The 23,979-nt window shown below is 43.3% G+C and overlaps 1 protein-coding gene and 1 long non-coding RNA gene across 3 annotated transcripts in view; one reads left to right on the forward strand and one right to left on the reverse strand.

Moving 5' to 3' along the window:
- Positions 1-880: 880 nt before the first annotated feature.
- Positions 881-23,979, reverse strand: part of LOC125942482 (uncharacterized) — a 354,793-nt gene continuing 331,694 nt past the window's right edge. The window contains exon 6 of one of the 2 annotated variants that reach the window (XR_007465143.1): positions 881-1,341. The gene's annotated coding sequence lies outside the window, so the exon portion shown is untranslated. The remainder of the gene's footprint in view (positions 1,342-23,979) is intronic. The other variant, XR_007465142.1, reaches the window with a different exon arrangement.
- On the forward strand, positions 15,075-22,736 carry LOC125942495 (uncharacterized). The gene is made up of 3 exons (XR_007465153.1): positions 15,075-15,178; positions 17,841-17,931; positions 22,549-22,736. It is a non-coding gene; the product is annotated as an uncharacterized LOC125942495 (long non-coding RNA).

Here is a 23,979-nt window from a genome sequence, read left to right on the forward strand (position 1 = left end):
ATACCGCTTGTGCTCCAGCGCCGAGGACAGAACGATTGCCCACCTCTTTGATATAGCTCGCTCCACTCTGAATGTTCTACATCAAGAATTCTGTACTGCCGTGGTGGATCTGCTTGAAGGGGAATGGTTAGGAATGGTACATCCCAACAATACGAGTGCCCACATGCGTGAGTTCTACGCCGTCACAGGCTTCCCGCAAGCCATCGGCGCCTTGGATGGCTGCCACTTTCCTGTCTCGCCGCCGAAAGGCTGGTAGGTTCCCTTGCCCCTTTTCGCACTTAGCGTGATTGTACACTCTTGATGTGCTTGGTTTTAATGACAGATGTGTCGAACTCAATGCTGCATCTTTACATGCACCGCTTCTTAGGGATACACTTTTTGCATTAATTATAAGACTACGTGCCCCCTACTGGGTGTGTCCATCTGTATGCGTCAGTTTAAAATGTTCCGTCTATATAATGCTTTCAATATAAATTTACTTTGCGGCGGTCATCCCAACAATACTATGTTTTACTTATTTGCCTCATAATTGCAGAATTTCCTGTTTTTCCTACATGTTGTGTTCATCACTCACTGTCAAACCTAGTATGGATTGATCTGTGTGCTCATTTCCTTATACAGCAAATTATGGTTAGCACGCTTGTCTACTGTGCTGAAGCAGTGTCCTTCAGTAAAGAGAAATTTAAATTCTAGCGTGGCTAAATCCTATGGCGATTCGTAATGCGTGGGCATCTTATATATATATACCCAGTCAAGAAATCCGACAGGCTGTCGGCTTGTCGGCTATATGTTATTTTGGCCTGTAAGCCTGTCGGTTCGTCAGCCTGTCGATGTCAGCCTGTCGGCTTCCGCCTGTCGGTGTCAGCCTGTCGTCGTCCGCCTGTCGGTGTCGGCCTGTCGGCGTCAGCCTGTCGGTTTGCAAGCCTGTCGGAATATTCTATTCCGACAGGCCGCAATTGCGGCAGTATTCTCTGGCAATCACTTTCAGCGATCGTTTCACTTTCGCGAGAGTTCATGGCTCGGCCCACGAAAGCTCTTGCATTTTCCCGACGCTTGTGCGCAGGAATGCAGTGCCGATTCTCGCGTAAGTGAAACTACTTCCGAATGTGATTTTCCGAGAATACGATCCCTAGTGGCGTCATCAAGCATGTTTGATTATGCTGTCCGACAGTTCCTAAATAGAAAATACACCTTTGATTGATGGTTTCAAAGCTTTATTGCACAGTAATTCACACGCAGCCATCATATACATGCAAACAAAAATACCGTATTTACTGTACATAGGTCCTTTTTCTCGAAATTAATGAAGCTACCCAATCTATGTTACCAACGAATTTCTACCTATATTCATGAAAAAAAAGCTAGCAAAAGTACCGAGGCAATGGCATTCCTCTACCACGCCTGGGTTCAAGCAGCACATGGGCGCCTGCTTTACTAGTACATTATTTGTAACCTGTAGTAAATATACACAACAAAGTAGAAAGCAACACTAGTACTAAGAAATCTAATAAAGTATGTTTGGGGACCATCATCGAGACAAGCAAAGTCTCAACATGGGTTCCGAATGTGCGAGGGTGCTTGCCAGCTGAGATTCAGACTGGTTTTAAATGATGCTGCATATACAGCACACTCGACAGCATTAAAGACATCGTCATTTGGGGTGCCGAGGACGCCTGTGCAGCATCCATCAAGGATGACTTCTCTGGCAAGTACGAAGAGGATCCAGCTTGCAGCATTGACTCACCTCCCTTTTCAAAAGCTAAAAAGGCCAAGACGACCAAAGTGAGCGCCATCATGAGGGCAGCATACGAGGCTTTTCCGGAGCTACCAAAACACACGAGCATCAGGAAGCGGAAGCTCTTGGTATTTACGTCGCATATGAATATACCACGGTGGTGGTCGTGGCACACCGAGAGCATATGAATTCAACAGAACTAGGAAGGGTTCTGCTGTAAAAGGTGGGATGCCCCTGAGTGGGCAGTACAGCAGGGAAGAAAGAGTTTTGCTGCTCAACATACAGAAGAGGGAAAAGTTGTTGCAGCAATCCCAAAGAACATGAGCATGGAACACAACCAAAGCAGAAGAAAAGCACGATCGAAGACCTTACAAAACAAACGTGGAAGAAATCCAGACGTATACTACACGGACTTGCGTAGAGTGGCAACAAATTCACAATACTAGCCACAATAGTCCACAGTGATAACTGGCTCCATTCGGACCCCTTTGGGGTGCACGGAGGAGGCAGCAGCCATAGTGCAGGCCTTTCGAGATGCAGAGGCAGAAGAACAATCTCTATTGGTCCTGACGCGCTCCCAGGCAGCTGTCCATTCATATATAACGGGCACCATTCCACACAAAATCCACAGCATGCTAGGCACCACCCTAGAATGGCACCACGCAATGATGTAGTGCCTGGCACACACTGGGCCCAAGGGAAATGAGAAGGCCTATCAAACTGCTCGAGGATCCCTACGAGGAACCCCTGATCCACAAGCACGACATCCTCGAAGACCAAAGAGACAAAAATACAGCCACCTACACCCAGACCGTACAGGGAAACAAGCCAGGTACTGGCACTTCTTACGAACACACATCATCATCAACCTATATTTATGTCCACTGCAGGACGAAGGCGATCTCCATTACCCCTGTCTTGCGCTAGCCGATTCCAAATTGCGCCTGCAAATTTCCTAACTTCATCCCCCCACCTAGTTTTCTGCCGTCCTCGACTGCGCTTCCCTTTCTTGGTATCCATATTGTAACTTATGATCCACCGGTTATTCATCCTACGCATTACATGGCCTTCCCAGTTCCATTTCCCCTCTTAATGTCAACAAGAATATCGGCAATCACCATTTGCTCTCTGATCCACACTCTCTTCCCGTCTCTTAAAGATAGACCTAATATTTTTCGTTCCATCGGTATTTGTGTGGTCCTCCACGCATATCCATACATCCAAATACTTCGCAAGATGCATACACCCTGCCACTTCCCTTGGTGTAGGGAGCGGCCAAGTCTCGTCCATGTAATGTGGATATGTAAGCAACGACTTCCAAACTCTAAATTCACCCCCTAACGGCGCAAATTCCAAGTAACAGGCAGCGGGACGTTTGGCTTGCTAGCAAAAATCTAGAGAGCCAGACAGCTCTTCTCGATCAAGCCCAGCGAGCCACAGAGACCAATGGAGCTCAAAACTGAGGCACCCACCCACCACCCAAGATTCTTAAGAGAAATAATTTAAGTTTACACTACTACTGCTAAAGAAAGATATTGGTCGACTTAATTCAAACTAAAATTTTCTAAATTTCTCAACTAATTCAATATATAGTGGTCGACCTATACTCATGTTGGACCTATTTTTTAGTAAATACGGTAAGCACTAACTCCACAAAGAAAGGTAGGAGTGCTAAGCTGGTAAGGTCAATATACAAAGTCTGTCCCAGAAGTTTGAGCAGTTCATGTCACTACATTCTCTGCCGCGTTTTTGCTGGCTCACTGCACAAACTTTTGGGACAAGCCCCGTAGCTATCAGTACCAGTAGCACTACCTTCTTTGCACGTCAGTGAGTTTCTGCGCCAATTGCCTGCGCACTTCTTTCAATCTTTTTTTTCTTGTCTTCCGGCGTGACACTGTTGCCCATGAAGATCTGGAGGAGGCCTGCGCAAGAAAAGCAATCACGAGTACAAAAGTAATGAAAGCATCTAAACAATTATTTCCAGCATGCACATTGCAAGCTCCCAACAACATGCCCACGGTTGAATGAAATATTTTTGCAAAGCTCCATTTTCAATAACCAAACTGCAGGTTACTTTTTGCATGTTCACTCACATGCATCAAATTCTTTCTACAGTTTTAACATGAAATATTTCAGTAGCAGATGATCGCAACACAGTGCTTTAGCACTAGCTTTGCTTTTACTGCGGCTATTTGCATGTGCTATCTATACATGAGTAGATCAGTTAATGCACACAGCTAGCACCCATCAGAACCAGTAAGGATAAAAGCTAATGATAGACTAAAGCATTCTGATCAGCACTGGGGCTCCCAACTGTTAACATTTAGGCTAGCTCGTTTATCATCTTCCAGAAAGTGAAGCGAAATTGCACCCTAGTAGTGCTCCTACAAATCCGCATTCTCCTTTGCTGATGTAATTTCACTGCACTTACCGTTGTCAAGGAATTCTCAGGCACACTGGATAGTGCTGCTATGCTTGTGCTCACAGTACATCAAGACAGCATAAAATTGTAATTTCTTCAGAATGAAACAGACCACAACTGTATGTAGATTAATAGCAGACATGTTTTAAATGTCTCCTTTATATGAAATTTGGTTGATACGAGCCACTAGTTTGGACGTTTTCTATAGCAATATTACATTCAATAGTAAAAAGCCCACTACTCTGAGGAGTTATCATTAAGGATGGCACATCAATACAGGTTAAGTGCACTGTTTTGTCGAGCGTAGCAGCACCTTCAGTAGTTGTAACAGTTCAGTGCTGCTACATTTGAAAAATTATTTTCATTGGAACAGTATGTTCATATACTTTTCAAGGATGACAACTTTTGTGGTGTCACGGCTGGTCTGGCCTCAGTCCTTCCCTTGGATCGCGATTGGATGGACAAAGTCCTGGTCACGCTTCTGTTCTTAAGCTCATCTGGCATCCAATACATTGTGGACGCCATACGGCAGAACATAGTCAGACGTAGACCGTAACAATGTCCCCCAAGCAGCCTTTTCTATCCATTGCCCGGATCCAGCATACACCTGCAATATATAATAACACATACATAGCTTGCAGCTCACAGGTTTTATACTGGACGATATACACTATGCATTTTCTCAACTCTACTGTTTTCTGGCATTCTGGCACATTTATTAGTTGTAGTGGGCTGACCTGCATGAGCAGAACTAAATTATACAGTAGAATTTTAACAAATCTTTTAGACACTCCTACATAAAAATCTCCCAAGCATAAATAGCAATCACTAAATTTGTTAAATTGACAATGATCTGCAAGAATATTCAGTGCTATCTATAGCTAGATGAACTCACTAACATCTACCTTGACAATGGGTAGCCGAATTTCAAATACATGTGTAGTCTGTACGACCACTCTTTTTTTTCGTTGATCTGTGCGGTCACTAGATGCAATATAGAAATGTGCACAAGCATTGCTTTCCAAGCACTGCATGATTACATAATTATGCCATCAACATTAATTTACACATACAAAAAAACCTTCACACAAGTGACATGGCTGAATAAACGTACACTCGCCAACTGAAGAACACACGTAGCACGCCTGCCTGGCAGTCCTGGCAAGGAGTTTTGTAGATGATGCCGGGATATTTTTCTTTATCGAGGCAGTCTTTGACTCGGACAAGTTGTTGTTTTAGCTTGCTTGAAGGGACGTGGCAGATTTGTAGATCATAATCTTTGAAAATTCTTGACATTGACTCGCTCATGCCTCGTGCATAGTGGAGAGCCGCCCGTTTCCTTGTTCTCATCGGCCTGATAGGGGGTTCACCGACACGCTTTTCTTCAGTCTTTATAAACTGGCCGTGGTAGCCATTACTGACCAAATCCTGCGTCACTCTCTTCAACTCATCTCTGCGTGCATCAGTAGTCGAGCACAATCGGAATGCACGGGTGAACAGTGTAGAGGCAAGAGATCGTTTGTGTCCAACGGGATGGGCCAAATCAAAGTGCAGATATTTCCCTGTGTGGGTAGGCTTCCGATAAACGCTTGTTGAAAGGCCGGATGCAGTACGCATGACTTCAACGTCAAGGAAAGCCAGGCGACCATTAACTGCTTCTTCAATGGTGAATTCTATTGTGCTTTGGAAAGAGTTCAGGTGCTGCAGAGAAGGTACGACGTCTTTGCAGCGGATGATGGAAAAACAATCGTCGACATACCGCAGGCACAATTTTGGAGCGGGCTGGAACGTCGTGAGGGCTTTATCTTCAAGGGCTTTCCAAAGCACAATAAAATTCACCGTTGAAAAACAAGTTAATGGTCGCCTGGCTTTACTTGACGTTAAAGTCATGCGTACTGCATCCGGCCTTTCAACAAGCGTTTATCGGAAGCCTACCCACACAGGGAAATATCTGCACTTTGATTCGGCCCATCCTGTTGGACACAAATGATCTGTTGCCTCTACACTGTTCACCCTTGCATTCCGATTGTGCTCGACTACTGACGCACGCAGAGCTGAGTTGAGAGTAATGCAGGATTTGGTCAGTAATGACTACCCTGGCCAGTTTATAAAGACTGAAGAAAAGTGTGCCGCTGAACCCCCTATCAAACCGATGAGAACAAGGAAACGGGCTGCTCTCCCCTATGCACGAGGCGTGAACGAGTCAATGTCAAGAGTTTTCAAAGATTATGATGTACAAATCTGCCACGTCCCTTCAAGCAAGCTAAAACAACAACTCGTCCGAGTCAAAGACTGCTTCGAAAAAGAAAAATATCCCGGCATCATCTACAAAATTCCATGCCAGGACTGCCAGGCGTGCTACGTAGGCGAGACGGGAAACTTTAAAAGAAGGCTACAGCAGCACCGCAATGATGTAGCCAAAGGACACACGGTTTCCAGCGCCCTAGTAGAGCATCATGAGAAGACTGGTCACAGTATTAACTGGCATTCGGCTTTCATCATCGAAAGAGAAGAAATTATCATCCCGATTGCTTCTTGAATCATTTTGCATACTACAATCTACGACTAACACAATAAACCGGACACGGGGCCCCCTCCCTGAGTTGTACGCAAGGGCCTTATGTCTTCCGACGCATATATAATAAAGATCACCATGCATTCGTTCATTTTGAACAAGGCACCCGTAGTGGGTGCCAAAACGTCAATCTGTAGTTTTTGTGTACTTCAGTTGGTGAGTGTACGTTTATTCAGCCACGTTCCTTCCTCGCCAGACGAGTTTTCGTCAAACCCTAGATTTCAGCACACAAGTGACCATTACCATAAGAAAAGATTAGTCCACCAATTATGTTTTCTAGCGCCGTTTTGGAGACCTGCGTGACTACGAGCGCAGTGCACCATCTAACTTATAGTATAGAAGTACAATTTCATTTTCTATAGTTATTTCTTCTGTGTGGCGACAATTTTTTATGACCTTGGAAGACGCAGTGAAAATGGCCATCTCCACAGGCATCGAGATCGCTTTATGGCGGCTTAGTTAAAGGAGCCATCAAGCTAGTCTCGCACACAGCTGTTTCTTTATGCCCACTATCCCACTGCTGTCATTTCTGCACACTTTTAATTTTACTACCACCAGCAAATGCAGATAATCTGCAAACACTTCTCGTACATTTGTATGCATTGAGAGCAAGCATAGTTGTGCTTTCATGGGACACTGTTCTACACAGGAAATTGTGGCAATAGTGTTAAGCGACAATAAACTCAACTAAAACATTTATGTGAGACAAAAATACCAGAGCAAGCATATTACCAGGGTCAGATTTTCTACTTGGCCACTCCAGCCAACCAAAAGTGGCTGCAGTAGAGTGCTGTAAACTGACCCCCTTTTTTAGAGTGCTGTAAACTGACCCCTTTTCATTTATTTTGGTTTGCCTGGGGTGTAGCAAGCCAATGACAACAGCACCAAAGGGGCGCCATATGCTCGGCTACTTGCGGAAAGCAACATGCGATCATGATGCTGCATGGCACAGCTGATTGACATAAGCTGCCTGCATACATAATTTATAAGAGGAAGCCACTGCCGGCTTAAGAAGCCTTTCCCAGAAATGCTGCCACACAGGCAAATGCGAACAGGCGGATGACGAGTGCCACGTTTGACTAGTGGATTAGGATCACATGGCAACGTCATCCAAGAACTGTCTCCTTGTCCTTGATATGTACTGTGGGCACCTTACTGACAGCATGAAGGCTGTGCTCTCCCAAGCTTGAATGGACATCGCTATTATACCAGGTGGCATGACGGACCAGCCTCAGCCACTTGACGTCTGTATCAACAAGCATTTTGAGGATGGATTGCCTGCGGAAATACTTCGCGATCTGGCCGAGTCATACGGCGTATAAGCTAACAGCAACAGGTTGTACTAAATGCACATAACTAACGCAATGGCGAGCTGGGTCACTGCAGCATGTGACACACCAGGAAGCTTGATTGCATGCTTTCAAGGAGTGCAGCATCTAAAGTGCACTAAATGGCACCAAAAATAATCTGCTCTTTTATGCTCACAATGATAAGAAGGTAAGCAACAAGGCTAGCAGCAACGACAACACTGCATGGCCTGGGACGGGTCGTGACTAATAAATGCTGTTCGCGTTTTGTGTCTGTTGCCCTAACTTGTCCGGCTTACATTCAAGTAAAACACTTTTTTCACCGGCTTCAGACCTTCAGGTGCTGGCTTAGGAGTGAGACCAGCCTAGATTTCAATAAATATGGTACTCGGCCATAAATCTAGCTCGTGGATCATACACAGCTACTTCCATCCATAAAGGAAAAACAAATGGCACATCCCTTACGAAAATGTCAGATATGGCCCTTATATGTTTTATATATGGCCATATTTGGACATATAAGTGCCCATATAAGGCCTTATACTGCCATATAAGGATCCATGTAAGGACTTATACTGCCATATAAGGGTCCAGATACGGCCTTATACTGCCATATAAGGGTCCATATATGGCCTTATACTGCCATATAAGGGTCCAGATATGGCCTTACACTGCCATATAAGGGTCCAGATATGGCCTTATACTGCCATATAATGGTCCAGATATGGCCTAATACTACCATATATGACTGCAAGTAAGGCTTTATAACGTCATATAAGGGTACAAATAGGCGTTCTACTGTCATATATGGCTGCAAGTAAACGCCTTATATTGCCATATAAGGATTTAAAAGTATACCTAAATTGTAGTTGTAACCCCCCTCCCCCTCCACTCACGCGTCGAGCCCCACCAGTCCAACGTGCACCTTCAGCGCTCTGTGCACACTGTCATTACCATTCAGGAGATGGCTTGAGGTCGAATTTTCCGGATTAACAAAAACACTCTATCACCTACTGTCTTCTATTTACTCATTCACTCTTAAATTACTTTGAGTAAAACGCTGAAGAAATAAACATTGTCATCATCCTTATATATTAAAATTATAATTATTATAATTATGATTTATTATTATAATTATGTTTTGTATTATAGTTATGAGGCATTTGAGTTGCTGTTGGATTCCTCTGGCTAAAGCAAGGTAATTACATATTATGTAAAGTGTTTGCTTCCCCCCCCCCGGCAGAGATCCTGGGTGCGCTACTGCCGTCTAGTATGGGTTATTAGCACCGCGCCTGCCGGACAGCATGGCCTTATTTACGAGATGTAGCTATACTGCACGTAACAAATGCGATGCTTTGCACTGCAGCTATAGGCAAAGCATCTCGATCGAAATGAATGTGCTTGCACCGAGCAGGTAGTAACGAGTTGAAGTGAATTTTATCGCAGAAACACACACAATCAACTCATCGTTTTGCACGTTGGCTCACTACCACACCCGATGAATATGTCTACTTTTTGAGAGAGAACATGAACATATACTTTTGCAATCATATATACCGGCCTATGTAAAGCAGCCTGGGAATATTAAAGCATGAGTTAGGAAACCTGCTGCACGAATTCCTATCTAGATTGACTGATGTAGCAAACTTTTTGTTTGTGCTTGTGCAGTAGCTGATATAACGATCAGCTACTGCACAAGCACAAACAAAAAGTTTGCTACATCAGTCAATCTAGATACTTTATTCAAGCCCCATTAAATTAAATACTGCCAAAAATTACCACCAAGCTAAAGTTTTGACACATTCAGTCAAATCAAAACCGAAACCAAACGTGGAATGGCCAATGCAATGTATCGCTTGGCAACACTGGTAAGCTTGCTGCGCCGGCAGCACATGGACGGCAGCTGTCAGATACCGAGGCCTGTTTTCGTGCGTAATTTTCGTTCGTGCATCCGTGTTAACGCATTGTTCTCCGCGGTTTGTGTGTTATTCGTGAACGCAATCGGAACGAGTCCTCATCAACGCAGTTTAACGCGAATGTAAGTAAAGGGAAGCAGCGGGCGCCTTCACCGGCGCGGCCCTCGGCGATCGCTTTGTTTGTATGTGTCGCGCGCACGGTTCAACTTTTGAATACCGTGGCTGCGCGTTGTCGCAGTGCAGTGATGATTATATGCCAGTGCTCATCGTGAAACTGCACAAACCGCGTCACTGCTGATGGAGCTGCCACGTACGTAGACGGCGGCGCCCGAGAAGACCTTTTCTGAAGAGAAGGCGTGCCTGGCGATTGTCACTTGCAGTCGCAACTTTTATAAAGGTACGTACAATCCCCCCCCCCCTCTTGCTATGTGCTATTTGCATAATTTTGAAGCAGTGCGTGTTGCGATACCGCGTAAAGTATAAACCGCATTCAGGCAATCTTAAGTGCGACAAGCGACGCGATGGAGATGGCTGTCGCGTTCGTTCGTCGCCTACAAGTCGTACAGCATGCAAGCGACGAGACGAGCGACGTCTCCCCGGTGTTGCTTTTATGAGGGCAGAAAATACTCGCCGAAACTGGCGTGACGCTTGCTTTATTAATTTAACGGGTTTTAGTGTAAAGAGCAGCATAAATATTTCTAAATATTTCACTACGTTATTATCCTTGCACGTATCAAAATCTAGTCGTTTGCTCGTTCCGTGCGACAATCGGTAGTACTTGACTGATGTATATCCACTTCCGGCTTCGCGCTATTGGCTAGTCGCTCATAGCACTTCCTGGCGACGAGCGACGTATTCTAAATTTCTAGAACCGAGCGATTGAGCGAAAAGACCAAGCGATCTGTTCGCGCGACGGCCCGTTTCGTCGCTCGTCGCCGTTGCGCACAGAATCGCGTGAATGCGGTTTGGGCTTAAAACACAAGCGGGCGAATCCGCTCCTTCAGTTTCGTCTACAGTCCCTATTATTGTTATGTTTGCCTTGGAGTTCGTGGCGTATGTACATCGGACCCTGTCAACCCAATTACAAGTACGAATGATCTACTAGCACAGAGGCTGACTGTCATATTAATTTGATTGAAGGTCTGCGTTATTCGATCGATCGTCCTTGTTTCGAGTCATGCTATGCTACATGCTATGAAATATCTTGTATTATTTTATGTGTTTGAATTCAGCGTTGTAGTTTTGGAGCTAGATGTAGCTATATCATTTGCATTTATTTCACTGTGGTGTGCGCGGCACCTTGTAATAGTCTTTGCAGAGACGGAGTGTACCTAGCTGGCTGCTAGGCGATTCGTCTAGCCGAATTTTAACCAACTTCGTTTATATTAGTGGGCTTTGTCATGCTGGCGGACCTCCAAATCACCCTGGTGACATTACTAAATGCAATTATTAATTATCAACTTTCGTTATTACTATTTGCTGCTGTTGCTGATGCCGTTAGCTAGAGAGCTGTCCAGCACAGCTTCTTTGTCAGTATTTTTAGGTGGCCTCAACTGTGCGGTACTTTCATATGAAAGGCTATACAAATGTTTACACAGCATAGCTGCGGCTGTTTGCATCAAGAGTTTTTTTCTTCTTCTCTAGTGGATATAACTGCTATGCGTAAAATTTGCCAACAGTCATTCTTAGCAGTGAAGGAACTTTTACGCCGTTGCTTGCATTAAACTGCAAGATTACTACAACATTCCCAAAATGAGAGAGATTGTCACTGATAAAGTGTTAAATTGTTTTCATGTGACGTCGGCTGCATAGATGTGCAGTAATGATCTAGGGCAAAGTTCAAACGACAAGGAAAACGTTCTAATGCAGTGTCTTTCCTCAGTGAGCTAAGCAAATGGGATGTGCCAAACCAGCAAGGTGTACGAAGATTTAGCTGCAGAGACAGTTGGAGCAGTCAATAGGGAGAACACAAATGGAGATCTTTTTCTCTCTGGATGTATAGCTCACTGGAGTGCAGACTGATTTTCAATATGTATACTAGGCTCTTCGATTGGCCACCCCTGACTGCCCAGGGCTGTCCAAGAAGCGTGTGCACCAATGCTTATTGTTAGTACACAACACCTTGGTCAGTCTGGGACAACTTATTGAAGAAACCGTGTTCACCTTGATTTGTTTTCTGTATTGACTGAAATTATAGCTGTGCGATTTATTATTTAACTGACAAGTGCTCGTATCATAGAGATGCCGGCATGCATGCAGGTTTTTCTTTTATGTGGCGTGTCCTTCTGGTATAGGTGAGTAAAACGCAAGATCCAGGAAGCTCGATTCATGGATATCTCAACTTGTTCGGGACTTACATGGATGTGTTTATAGGCTAAATTATTATTTATCATCATCAATCTATCATCGGGACTAAGAAATTGCACGAACTCTTACCAGTAGATTATTATCAAGCATGTTCATGTGCATTGGCTCCACTTTGATACCAGCCAACATTTTTCTGGTTTTGCAGCAATTTTGTGGCATGGGGGGGCCATTATGTTTTTTTAATGTTGTGATTTGCTCTTACCTTCTTTACACTGCGTTCAGTGGAACTCGTTGAAGTTCTGCATTCCCGATTCATACACTGGCGTGAAAAAATTGCCCGATTACACTTAACCCCTTCAGTGACGAAGTATGATTGACTGTCGATAAATGTATGAAATTTACATAAAAATATGCCAAGGTGCTGCAGACTCCATTAAGAGCAAGTCAAGATGGTAGAATGACTGCATATTATGATGATTCACCATAATTACAGAGTGATTAAGTATCTAATTGTTGTGCACGCTGTAATGATAGATCTCTTCATAAAAAATTACTGAATCACTAGTGTGTTACCTGCACAAGTTAATTATTGGTTGCAAGCTTTACTAGAAAGAAGAAAATTATTTTGCAATTGCTACAGAAATGTCCCACATCACACCTTCCGTCAAACACTGCAGTGCCTTCTCCAAAGCTATCTTCGGTAGCAATACATTTCCCTCAGAAGTGAAATGAAGGTACTTGAGGTAACCATAATGTTTAATTTACCCTAACATTAGTTTTTGTGGTCATTTCCTTGACACAGCTGCACAGAAATGGCAAAAATAAGTTGTGCACACAATTATGTACACCGTGACTGAAGGGAGTATCAATATGAGCTTCAGAGTGTGAGGATTTATTTACAGGAAAGGCAAATGGCTCAGCCTGAGCCAGTGTGCTCTCACCTGCTTTTCTACTCACATGAGTTGGTAACTGTTATAATAGGGCTGACACCACACGTTGCTTGCATTTGTTGAAATCAATTTTTTTTCTCGATATATGTGTTCGTGCTGTATTTGAGCCCACTTAATGGTAAAATCATGACAGCAGAAGCTTTCCTTGTTTTTCTTTTACCAATTTGTTAGCGTGGCAGCACATACTGTGCGGTTTATTCTATTATCGAGCCATGCTTTGTACTCGTAGAGTATACAACAGCTCTGCAAGAGTTTGGAAAATGTAATGAAACAGGGAAACTGCCTTTTAGCATGTATGCACGTGGACATTTTAAGTTTGTCGCTTCATCTGTCAACTTAGATCCTTCATTTGTCATAGCACTAATACATGGGTACAATACAACAATATAGGCAAGCTTTCAATTTAACAGAAATTTTCATGGTTCTATTGAAATATTGTGTGAAATGTCGCCACTATACCACAACTTTAGTGAGGTTAGATTTCATTTTGACATTCTTCTCCATGTGCTAAATTCTCTTTTGGACAGCTTTTTTTCACATCCTGCAAGCACAACTTCAGCAATGCATAACCTTTATCTGCATGGCAGACAGGTCAGGACTTAGTGGCATTGTTCTTTGACGTAGTGAATGTTATGTAAGGAATTAGGAACCAGCATTGAGTACCACTTTGCAGCGCTACTTAACCATTCCCATGTCTAGTGGCAGCCACCAAGTGACATTTTCCCACTGATTCATGTAATCAATTATGGCATGCACCCTGTTTTAGGTAGCTCTTTGAACTAGTGCATACAGCCTTCTGCTATCACGTAGCTGCAGCAATAGTATTGAGTTCATGGAATGACTGGGAGCACTCGGTTCTTTACCATCACATTTCAGTGCATATGGCATCACGTGTACTGATCACAAAGACCTCTAGAGAACAACACCTAACTTGATAACCTACACAGTGCACTTGAGCTTCATATATCATGTAAGCTGCACGCCTATTTGCATTACTCTGCAGAGACATGCAGTCAGCTACACGGATGACTGCAGTTACATGTGTCTTAAATGAATATTCACCTAATGTACATGTCACTTCAACTGTCTTGCACTGTTCTACATAAGTCGGCTTGCATATGTGATGCTTCTAGCTAATATCTGATAATAATAATAATCCGTGTTTTCTCAGTGGCAGCTGGCCTCCATGGGGCGGTGCAGACATTGGACTGTCATTGCTGGAGCACCTCCTGGCTATCCACAGGAAATGGAAAAAACATGGTAAATTCAAACCCCCTCTGGTTCTCATTTTCATGTTTCCATAAGTGTGTGTGTGTTCATCACCCTGAAGTTACTTAAATTTGAAAACGAAGCCATATAAAGTATTCTCATGGTCTCACGTAGTGCATTATTAAACATAAAAGTACAAAATCACGCAGCTTAAGAACCTCAAAGATAATTTGTAGCGGATCAGTCACTGCAGAGGTCAGGATATGTATTGTCGATGCTCGCAGACAATAGAACTGCAGACTTGTTCATCATTAAAACCAATTATACATTTAGGGTGTGAACATTTGGTAATGGTTTGAGTGAATGCTAGAGACGACTGCATGAATATGCCACCCCTAACGTAATGCCCTGACAGAGGCCCTTAAAGATGAAATAAATGACGATAAGAAGCTTGGTAACAGATTTGTGCAACGAGCAAATTGTAGCACGCACAGGGAAAAATACACGAGAAGGCACAAAGAATACACACACGTAGCACTTCATTGTGCCTTCTCATATCTTAGTTCCCTGTTCGCGCTACAGCTCGCTCATTTCAACATAAACAACCAACAAGCCCACATCGCCACTCAGATTTGTGCAGTTTCCTTCAAGTCATATTTGGGTAAAGTACCACAGACTATATTTTAAGTGAAATAAGTTATATTTCCTCGTTTAATTGGCCAACACTGTAGTTAGGCTCTGGGTATATTTTGGCCAGGTATGTATATATGTCAGTGCTACGTTTATTAGATTATGTTTTAGAGTGAGTTTAAGTCATAATTATAGAAATTAATACTTGTGATCATGATATTCTTGCCATAAGTTTATGCAAGGGACATGTAAATTTGGTCTTCCTATAAGCAACAACAAGTGGAAAGTTGCTGATGATTTTATAGGCATTGAAGATGTCAACATGTTAGCTTATTTGGATGCTTTTGTGTTGTCATGTGGCCTATATCATACGGGATGGAATTGATGGCCAAAATTGTGGACATTTTAACCTCCCAAAGGCCAACATCATATCTTTGATATGCTGAGCTTGATGCCTGAAAATGCTCATTTACTGATGATAAACATAATGTGCAATGCACTGTAGCATTTCTGACATGCTGCAACAGTTTCAGTTGTAGATAGCTCAGCAAACTAATGAGTAATGAGTTACTCTTAGGTTATATATAACTAAAAGAAAATTTAGTTTTTCTTTTGTTTATATATTCATTGGGGGTAATTGTATGAGAAAGAAAGGTGATCAGGTTCTATTCTTCCTTCATATAGAATTGTGTCTGCTTTCCGAACTTTAGGAAAGATGTTCAATTTGTCAGACACTGCCTGCATAACACCACCTCCATAAATAGGAAGAACTGATGTTCATCCGTGATACTCTAAGAACACTGCGATGAATCATAGGTGCACATATAAAAGTAATCACAAGAAGGGCAATGCATAGCAAGCATCTGCATCTAGATCGAGATAGTTAAATTTTGGATTAAGGTGAAACATTGCAGAAGAGCTGCATGCTGTACATGATATGCAGGCTAAATCATTGAAGGTTGATTCATTGAAGGCATTATAAAAATAACGTTTTGCTATTTTCCAATAGCAGCCGGAGTAATTGCTATGAAAGAGAAATAAAATTTTTAAGGAATAAAATAATTAGCTAGTGTCTAGTACAGAACTTACAGAAATGAAATTACTGAGTGCAAATGTATGGAATAAGTTGTTTCACTTGGAGAATGCTGCACAGGTCATGGGGCCACTAGAAAATTGTGAGGATATAAGGGAAGAGCGAAAGCATGTGCAGTGAAAATATGGGCGAAAGTGTCTGTAAAGGAGCGAAATCGATTTTAAGACTCTTACTGTAAGCCGATGAATAGGGATTTCAAGGTGGAGGATTGCAAAGGTATAGCTGAATCTCTCTATGAGCCATTGTGACACACATGAACAATTTCCGTAGAAAATGAGAATCTATTTAAGCACGTTACTGAGAGCATAATCACTGGAAAATGGTAGAGCAGAGATCGGTTTGCGTAAACACTGGTTTGGCGCTTACTTTCAACTGCAGTTTCCTGAAGAAATGTGATATTTATAAGTACTGAACAAGACCATCATGGGGCATCACATTAATGATAAAGCAACCAAATATTGGAGTCACTAGGACCCCCTAATACAACCACATCATAGCCATGTGCCATGACAGATTGGTACGGCCTAGTATACCAGAGGTGATAAGAGACAATCCAGATTATCGCACAGCATGACGCTTGCCTCTAAAAATATGTGAAGGTAGGTTGAAGCATGTGCGCTGGCCCAGCAAATAATAACCTAAAAAAACAAGACTTAAAAAGCAGATGCTGCATCTATAATGATTACTCGGAAGGAGTACATAGCAGATCAAAAAACGTGAAAGCAAAACCAACCAAGTAAGTTGGTTTTCTGAAGGCACTTCAGGTCTTTATTTGCCACTGCACTGCGTCCAGCAGCATCTGAGGCAACAGAATTGGTCGAGCTTTTTTTGCGATCTTGTGCATCAGGCTCGCTCGTTCACATGGGCACAAAACAAATCCATCTGCCTGCCTTGAGTGTCGGTGGCATATTCTTACCTTGATACCCTGAATCAAGTTTACCAATTCAGTTTTTCGAACTTTCTGCTGCTTCTCAACCTGTATGCATTCATTGGTTTGCCTTAAAACTGCAACACCAGTGCTTGTTTTGAGACCATATTCACCCGTTTGACAAGTTTGGTGATGGATCTGACTCCAATTTGTCTTCCACAGTGATGGCATTGTCTTGAATGCCAAGTTGTTGCAGGAGGCCCTTCAGCTACTTACGCAGAACAGCGTGTCTAGAATGGCAGTGTCAGCATTATAATTGCTTGCGATAACATTTGCAGCACCTGTAGCACTCATCACGGCAGGGTATACGGCTTTCGTCCATGGGTCAATGGCATCCTGTATTATGTGCTGCATGGCAATCTAGCCAATTGATAACTTGCATGCTTTTTATTGTAATCGTTAGGGGCTTAGCTGCAGCCTTACTAGCCACTGTGGGAGGAGGTTGCTTTTTTCGTACCTTATTTGGGGACGGAGCATTGGGTAGTTCTCAAAAAAGTTCATTTTTGAGGCAACACAATTAAAGTGTTAGTTACATTCTGCATCAGTGACGCACACACAAGCATGCTGTTTGTTGTTGGGTATCAGGGAAGAGTTCTTTAGTATCTTTCTGTTTAACTTAGTACTAAGTTTAGTGCTAGTAGTAGAAATATGTGATAGTACATTTAGTCCATACATAGCTTCATACATCTCGATCAGAATCTGAGCAGGGCTCGCTAAAGTAACCGACTCTGAGCAAGCTTTATTGTATATCTTCTCTTCATCTTGTAGGCATCAGCGTGCTACAGTCAAATTCAAACTTGCGAAACTAAAAAGCAAAAAGAAAGGGAACTGTTTCCTCATGCATACCGCCGCAAACAGCGTGCGTCACTGTTACTGAATATTAGCTACAATGCTTCTTTCCCATTGTTGCTTAACAGTGAGAAACTTTCTTGTGAACTACTTGGTGCTGTAGCCTCAAAAAAATTCAAACTTGCTCCTAATGCATTTAGTAAAGCCCTCGACACACACAAGGAAAAGTTCCTATCCTAATAATTATCCAGTAGGCTCCTTGAAGACAAGGGCTTAATAATAATAATATGGGATACTGTTGGAGCTGTAGACGCTCATCTTATTCCATTACGCCTCCATAAATTTTTCTGTTAAGTACATGGCAGTCACTTACAGCAACATTGGCACTCCCATGTTAGTCATTCTGTGCTATACACACAATGCCAGATGCTGTAATAGGTCGACAATGAAAATAACAGTCATGGGTACAGCTAAAGCGATTAGAATGTTTAAAGCAGTTAAAAAACAAATGCAGACTGAGGGGCAGAGAAATGAAGAGAGTGCAAGCACTCCTTTGTCTGCGTTTGCCCATGCCGCTTTCAACATTTCAACCATGAATACATAACAGCTTGCCCAATTTTTGGTTCTCTTGGATGCTAAAGCGGTCTCAGATCCTCATGACTAACCATTTGAACTGAATGAATCTACCGCAGTAGTGGTATAGCAGTAGAGTATCCGCCTCGTATGTGGGAGGTACTGAGTTCAAATCCCCGTGCCGCCAGAAAACCTCCGTTTCTTTCTGATGGGTAGAGATGTCCCTTGGCCTGGTGCTCGGCTTCTTGTGAGGGTTCACATCTTGAAAGAGATTTCATGCGTGCTCTCTGGGCACTTATTGTCCAACGACAGATGGCCTTGTTGAAGAGCATCAGCCTCGGCGGCCTTGAGGCAAGTGCAGCCGCTAGGTACCTACCGGTGAAATAGGTACAAGCATGCTCCCGGTCTGGTGTGATGGATAGTTGTTTGGCACATATGTCTGTGTGCAGTCAAGCAGTAATGAACGTCAGAGACGCGCGAACCGATGTGAACCAAAATTTAAGATGATAAGACTGTAACAAGACAAGCACTAAACACAGAATACATATCAAAGGTCCCTAAAACAAACACGTCTACACTAAGTCCTACGCGCAGCGTTCAAGAAAAGAGCAAGTACGTCTCATGGCTACATTCCTGATGGTGTCGTCGATCAGTGGTAGATCGTCTAGCAGTCGCGACGATTTCCGTTGGAGGCGACCCAAGGCATGATGACCCTCGTGGAAGGCCAGCCAAGGCAGGGTGACGGCAATGGTCATCAGATGAGGCAGGCGACGGCTGCATTACCATGGCCCGAGGACTCGAACGGCTGTCGGGCGGGTTGCTTCCACCGCCACAACCTCACATGCCACCTCGAGCAAGAGGCGGCTTCAAAGCAAAGGCCTCGGTTAGGCCTCACCCCGGACACAGCCTAAAGATGCTCCAACAGGCGGCTACGAGCAGGCTACAGCCAGGCCTGCTCCAAATGGCGTCACACCAGGCGCCACTCTGCGTCTGCACCGACAGGCAGGCGCGTTGTCCTCAGGGCTGCCTCAGGTACCACGGCAGGAGCTCCCGAAACAGCGAACTGGTCCTGCGTCTTCTAAGTTGCTAGCCCCCTCTGCCCATTTGGCACCCACCTCTCTTCTTCCTTCTCTATTGTTTCTTTTCTGAACACTGCCAAGCACGCAATCTGCGCCTGGCTCGCCTTCTGTTTCTTCTTCCTTCATTCACAGTCCTCAAGAGTTTTCAAGCAGTCCACACACATAAACAACACTCATAAGGTCCTTGCACTGCACCTGGTGTTTGGCCATTATGGGACCTCAGTGCTTCGAAAGGGAATTTGGGACACCACATGGGAAATTGCCACTATTGGGAATGGCCCAGACCTACTTCTTTTTGTGCTCATGAGGGTTTTGACTGGTATTTAGAGCACAGGCTCCTCTCCCTGAAGAAAGCCGAACGCCATGCTGGGGTACACTTGTGTCCATTTGAATCAGTGGGCGCCGTGCGGTGGTAGAAATTGAACCTACGACTTCCTGCGGCCGAGGAGGGCAATCTACAACAAGGGCAATCAAACAAATGCACTCTACATGTGAAGTAGCGGGAGCCATTTTGACAAGACAAACTGAGCTGATGCACTCACCAAAGTAGCAGGGCAAAAAATTCTCTTAGGAAAGTTTCACCCACTGGAGACAGGCAGGTAATTGTGTTGTGACCCTGTGTGAATGAGTAGGCCAATACTAAAAGGTCGCTTGAAAGCTCGGCTATATGTTTGCCTCAGGCGCTGCCGGACACAGCGCAACGAAATTAGAATCCTGAAGTACCTTTCTACTGCTTGGTAAGTTTGCCCAAAAGTAAACGGCTTCGTGCAAGCAGTCCCTGTTCTGGCCTCTTGCTTCAGCTCATACATCCCCCCAGACAACTTGCTGAAGTAGGCTCAATCACAAAAACTTGGATACATCACAGGATGCATTCATGCTGTAGTCACAGCATGAATGCATCCGCAATGTCACATGGCGCTCAAGTTTGAAGCTGGCCACCCACATTCCCTCTAAAGTATTATTGAAATCCATTCTATTGTCGATTTGCCATTAATATTTGGTCAGAGGTACCAATGTATTTAAACAAATTTAACATTATCATGACTTCAGCTGTGAAAAGTTTTCAGTATATGTGAAAACTTTTCAGTATATGTGAAAACTTCCTTGTGGTTACAGCATTTATAAAATATTGTGGACAGGTACATGAATATTTAGCTCATGTATGATGCCCATGTGCTACATAAACACTTTATGAAAGCATCTAGGGCTGGGATAGTGTAATTATTCTATTGGAATTTTCTTGTGCGTTGTAAGGGTAGCATTCTGCCTACATGATCATGATTGGCTGGCTATGTACAGTGGATGAAAATTTCAATATAGAAATGAAGGGAAAGGAATCACTACAGTATACCAGTCCTGCTGATACTTTGCAGCATACTTCTTGTGGAACGAGCATATGCACTAGGTATTTTTTATGCATTTCTTTATTCCTATTTTAAACACTTAAGGAAATGACGCAAAGTGGAAGGCTATGTTATATGCAGGGTAAAATCTTAAGTTAATTTCCACAGCCACCTAGTTCAGCCTAATCTACAGCACACTAAGATTGTGTCGAAAAGCCAGCTACCAAAGAATCAAACAAAGGTGTAACTTACAAGAATGGACAAGTCTTATTTTCGAACCTTGAAAACATACTTTTCAAATAAGAATTTAAGCTTAAGAAATCTGCACTTCTGGCTGGCCCTCCAGTTTCTTAAACTTCAGTAGTGTCGTCCCATAGTAGGTGGTCCTCAGTGGTGTCAGTTGAGCTTCAGATGCCAGTTCTCTTGAAGCTTTTGATGACAGTGTCATCAGAAATCATGTTCTGTGCCTCTGGGACCAATGGACACAACAGTTCCACTGGCAGCCTTCTAAACTTGCCTCCCGGTGCCAGGGAATGATCACAAATACTGAAAGTCTGTGATTCTTTGTATGTAGAAGGCAGCTGCTGACATGTTCTCATGAAGCCCATGCCGCCACATGAAGCACATCATCCAGTTGCTGCTTGCGTTGAAGTTTGTAGTTGGAATGCCCTGCTTCCTTGTAAGTCGGCGAGCGTCCTTCTGTATCATTTAAATTTACACAACACACTCATGAAGCCCATGCCGCCACATGAAGCACATCATCCAGTCGCTGCTTGCATTGAAGTTTGTAGTTGGAATGCCCTGCTTCCTTGTAAGTCGGCGAGCCTCCTTCTGTATCATTTAAATTTACACAGAACAGCTGTCCAGAGGCTTCTGAGCTATAAAGCACTGCTACTTCAACTTGCGAGTAAAAATCAGTCTTGTGTCAGCGGAAATTCCTGCTTGCCTTGCTGGTAGCATTCAGCTTTTCGTGCGGCCATCTCTAACGGCAGATGTGTACTTTGCTGACGCCGAAGTACCTTCTGAATTAACGACTGCCATTCTACAAAGCATGTTGAAATGCTTTGAGCTTGAAGTGGGTGCTGTAGCTAGCTTGCGACCTTATGTGGCACGCTAGCAGTAAGATCACTCCATGCATGCGCGGCATGACCTGTCTAGACTGACAAAAAAAGGGAAAAATACTAGCTTTGTGCATATAGCACTAGATAGCTCCAGTGCTGGTACTGCCACTGGCATCCGCAGCTGGCCATTATCATCAGTCGAAGTCAAAACCAGGCCACCGGTTGCAGTGTTGAGTTGTAAGTGTGGTCATTGTGTGGGAGGGGGAAAAATATGTGAATTTTCATAATGTGCAAACTTACGGTGTGTACTATTATTAATTAACCAAGCAGGTATGCAGTAAGGCCTATGTTGGGATTATTGCTGCTATTCAATAGGAATCTGTGTAATGAAAACAGCTTGGTGTGCCTGGCCTAAAATTACTTAAAAATATGCATTTGCTTCCAATTGGCCCTTCACCAGCCACAAAGCTGGCTTCAAAACAGTCATAAATATTACTTGTGCTGCTTTCACCACTCGTTAGTCTTTTAATGTTTATGCTCAATTCCTCATTTCTCATTGTATTAATCAACACAACAAGTATTGTACTTAGTCTTCTGTCGTATGGCAATAATGGTTCATTTGTTTGTGCAGCTGTTTTCACAACGCGGACGACACCGTGTCAAAGGAAGTTATGGAAAAGAGACTGAAAGCAGTGCACTGGTACCCCTTGCAGCAATTGGGTAATGTGCTGTAGTAGTGAACTTTGCAATAAAGTTTTATCTCTGTTCATATTGCTTTCAGATGTTATAAATGTGATTTCCACATCACACACATACCATGACCTGAAGTTTTGGATGGAATGGTGAGCACATTTATGCAGTGAGCCATCTTAAGTGCCGACTGGCATACTCTAGTGTTCAAAGGCACTGAATATATTCTAATTAAGACTGCAAGACTGTAATACAATCACAGTCAGAATTCATCAATTCAATAAACAATACACATTTGAACAGTGGCCTCCGGTACAATTGCATACCGACAAACAGTAGAATAGGTAGTAGACAGGTAGTAGACTTGTAGGCTTGTAGACCTGTAAACTTGTATGCCGATTGGCTAGTAGACCATCAAGGTCTGAAATTAGGGTTAGCCAACAGACATGTAAGCTGATAGCTGGTTGGAATTTTTTGCTGGAGATATTCATATAAAATTCCAGACCCGCGGTAGTGGCTAAGGCGTACGTACGTTGCTCTACTGAACTGAACGCTCAGGATAGAATCCTGGGCGCGGTGGCATTTCGATGGAAGTGAAATGCACTAGATGCCTGTGTGCCATATGCATTGGGTGCACATTAAAAACCACAGGGAGTTAAAATAATTCGGAATGCCTCGATCACCAGCGTGTGCCTCATCATAAAATTGTGGTTTTGGCATGTAAAAACCCAGATTTTAATTTATTGAATTTCCAAATATGACCATATACAGGATGTTTCAGCGAACTCTTTCAAAAATTCTTAAAGGTTGCTTGTGGCAGGTAGCACAATTCTAGTTCATGAGCTGGTCTACTCGAAGAGGCGGACGTTACTTCCACAAGAAATTGAAATGCATAATCGAATATTTAACAGAAATTTACTAATTAAGTTTTTAACTAATTACCTGATGGCTCATATTGCAATTTACAAATTGTAGCCTTGGAGTTCACCAGGCGGATCCACTTGGAACAAATTCTTGGGATGACATCAGTTTCGAGATATAAATTCCCGAACTTTGCGGAGAAACGCATTGGCGTTCCAATTAGTTTCTTAACAAATCGTTGCTTTATGCATTGAAGCACCAAATTAACTGGAATGCCAATGCATTTCTCCGCAAAGTTCGCGAATTAATATCCCGAAACTGGTGTCATCCCGAGAATTCATTCCAAGTGGATCGCCTTGCGAACTCCCCTCCCCGGCTTCAATTTGTAAATTGCAATATGGGCCATCAGGTAATTAGTTAAAAACTGAATTAGTGAATTTTTGTTGATTAGTCCATTATGCATGTCAATTTCTTGTGCAAGTAATGTCCGCCTCTTCGAGTAGGCCAGCTC

This window comes from Dermacentor silvarum, chromosome 1 (assembly GCF_013339745.2).
Source record: "Dermacentor silvarum isolate Dsil-2018 chromosome 1, BIME_Dsil_1.4, whole genome shotgun sequence".
Taxonomy (NCBI): Eukaryota; Metazoa; Arthropoda; class Arachnida; order Ixodida; family Ixodidae; genus Dermacentor; species Dermacentor silvarum.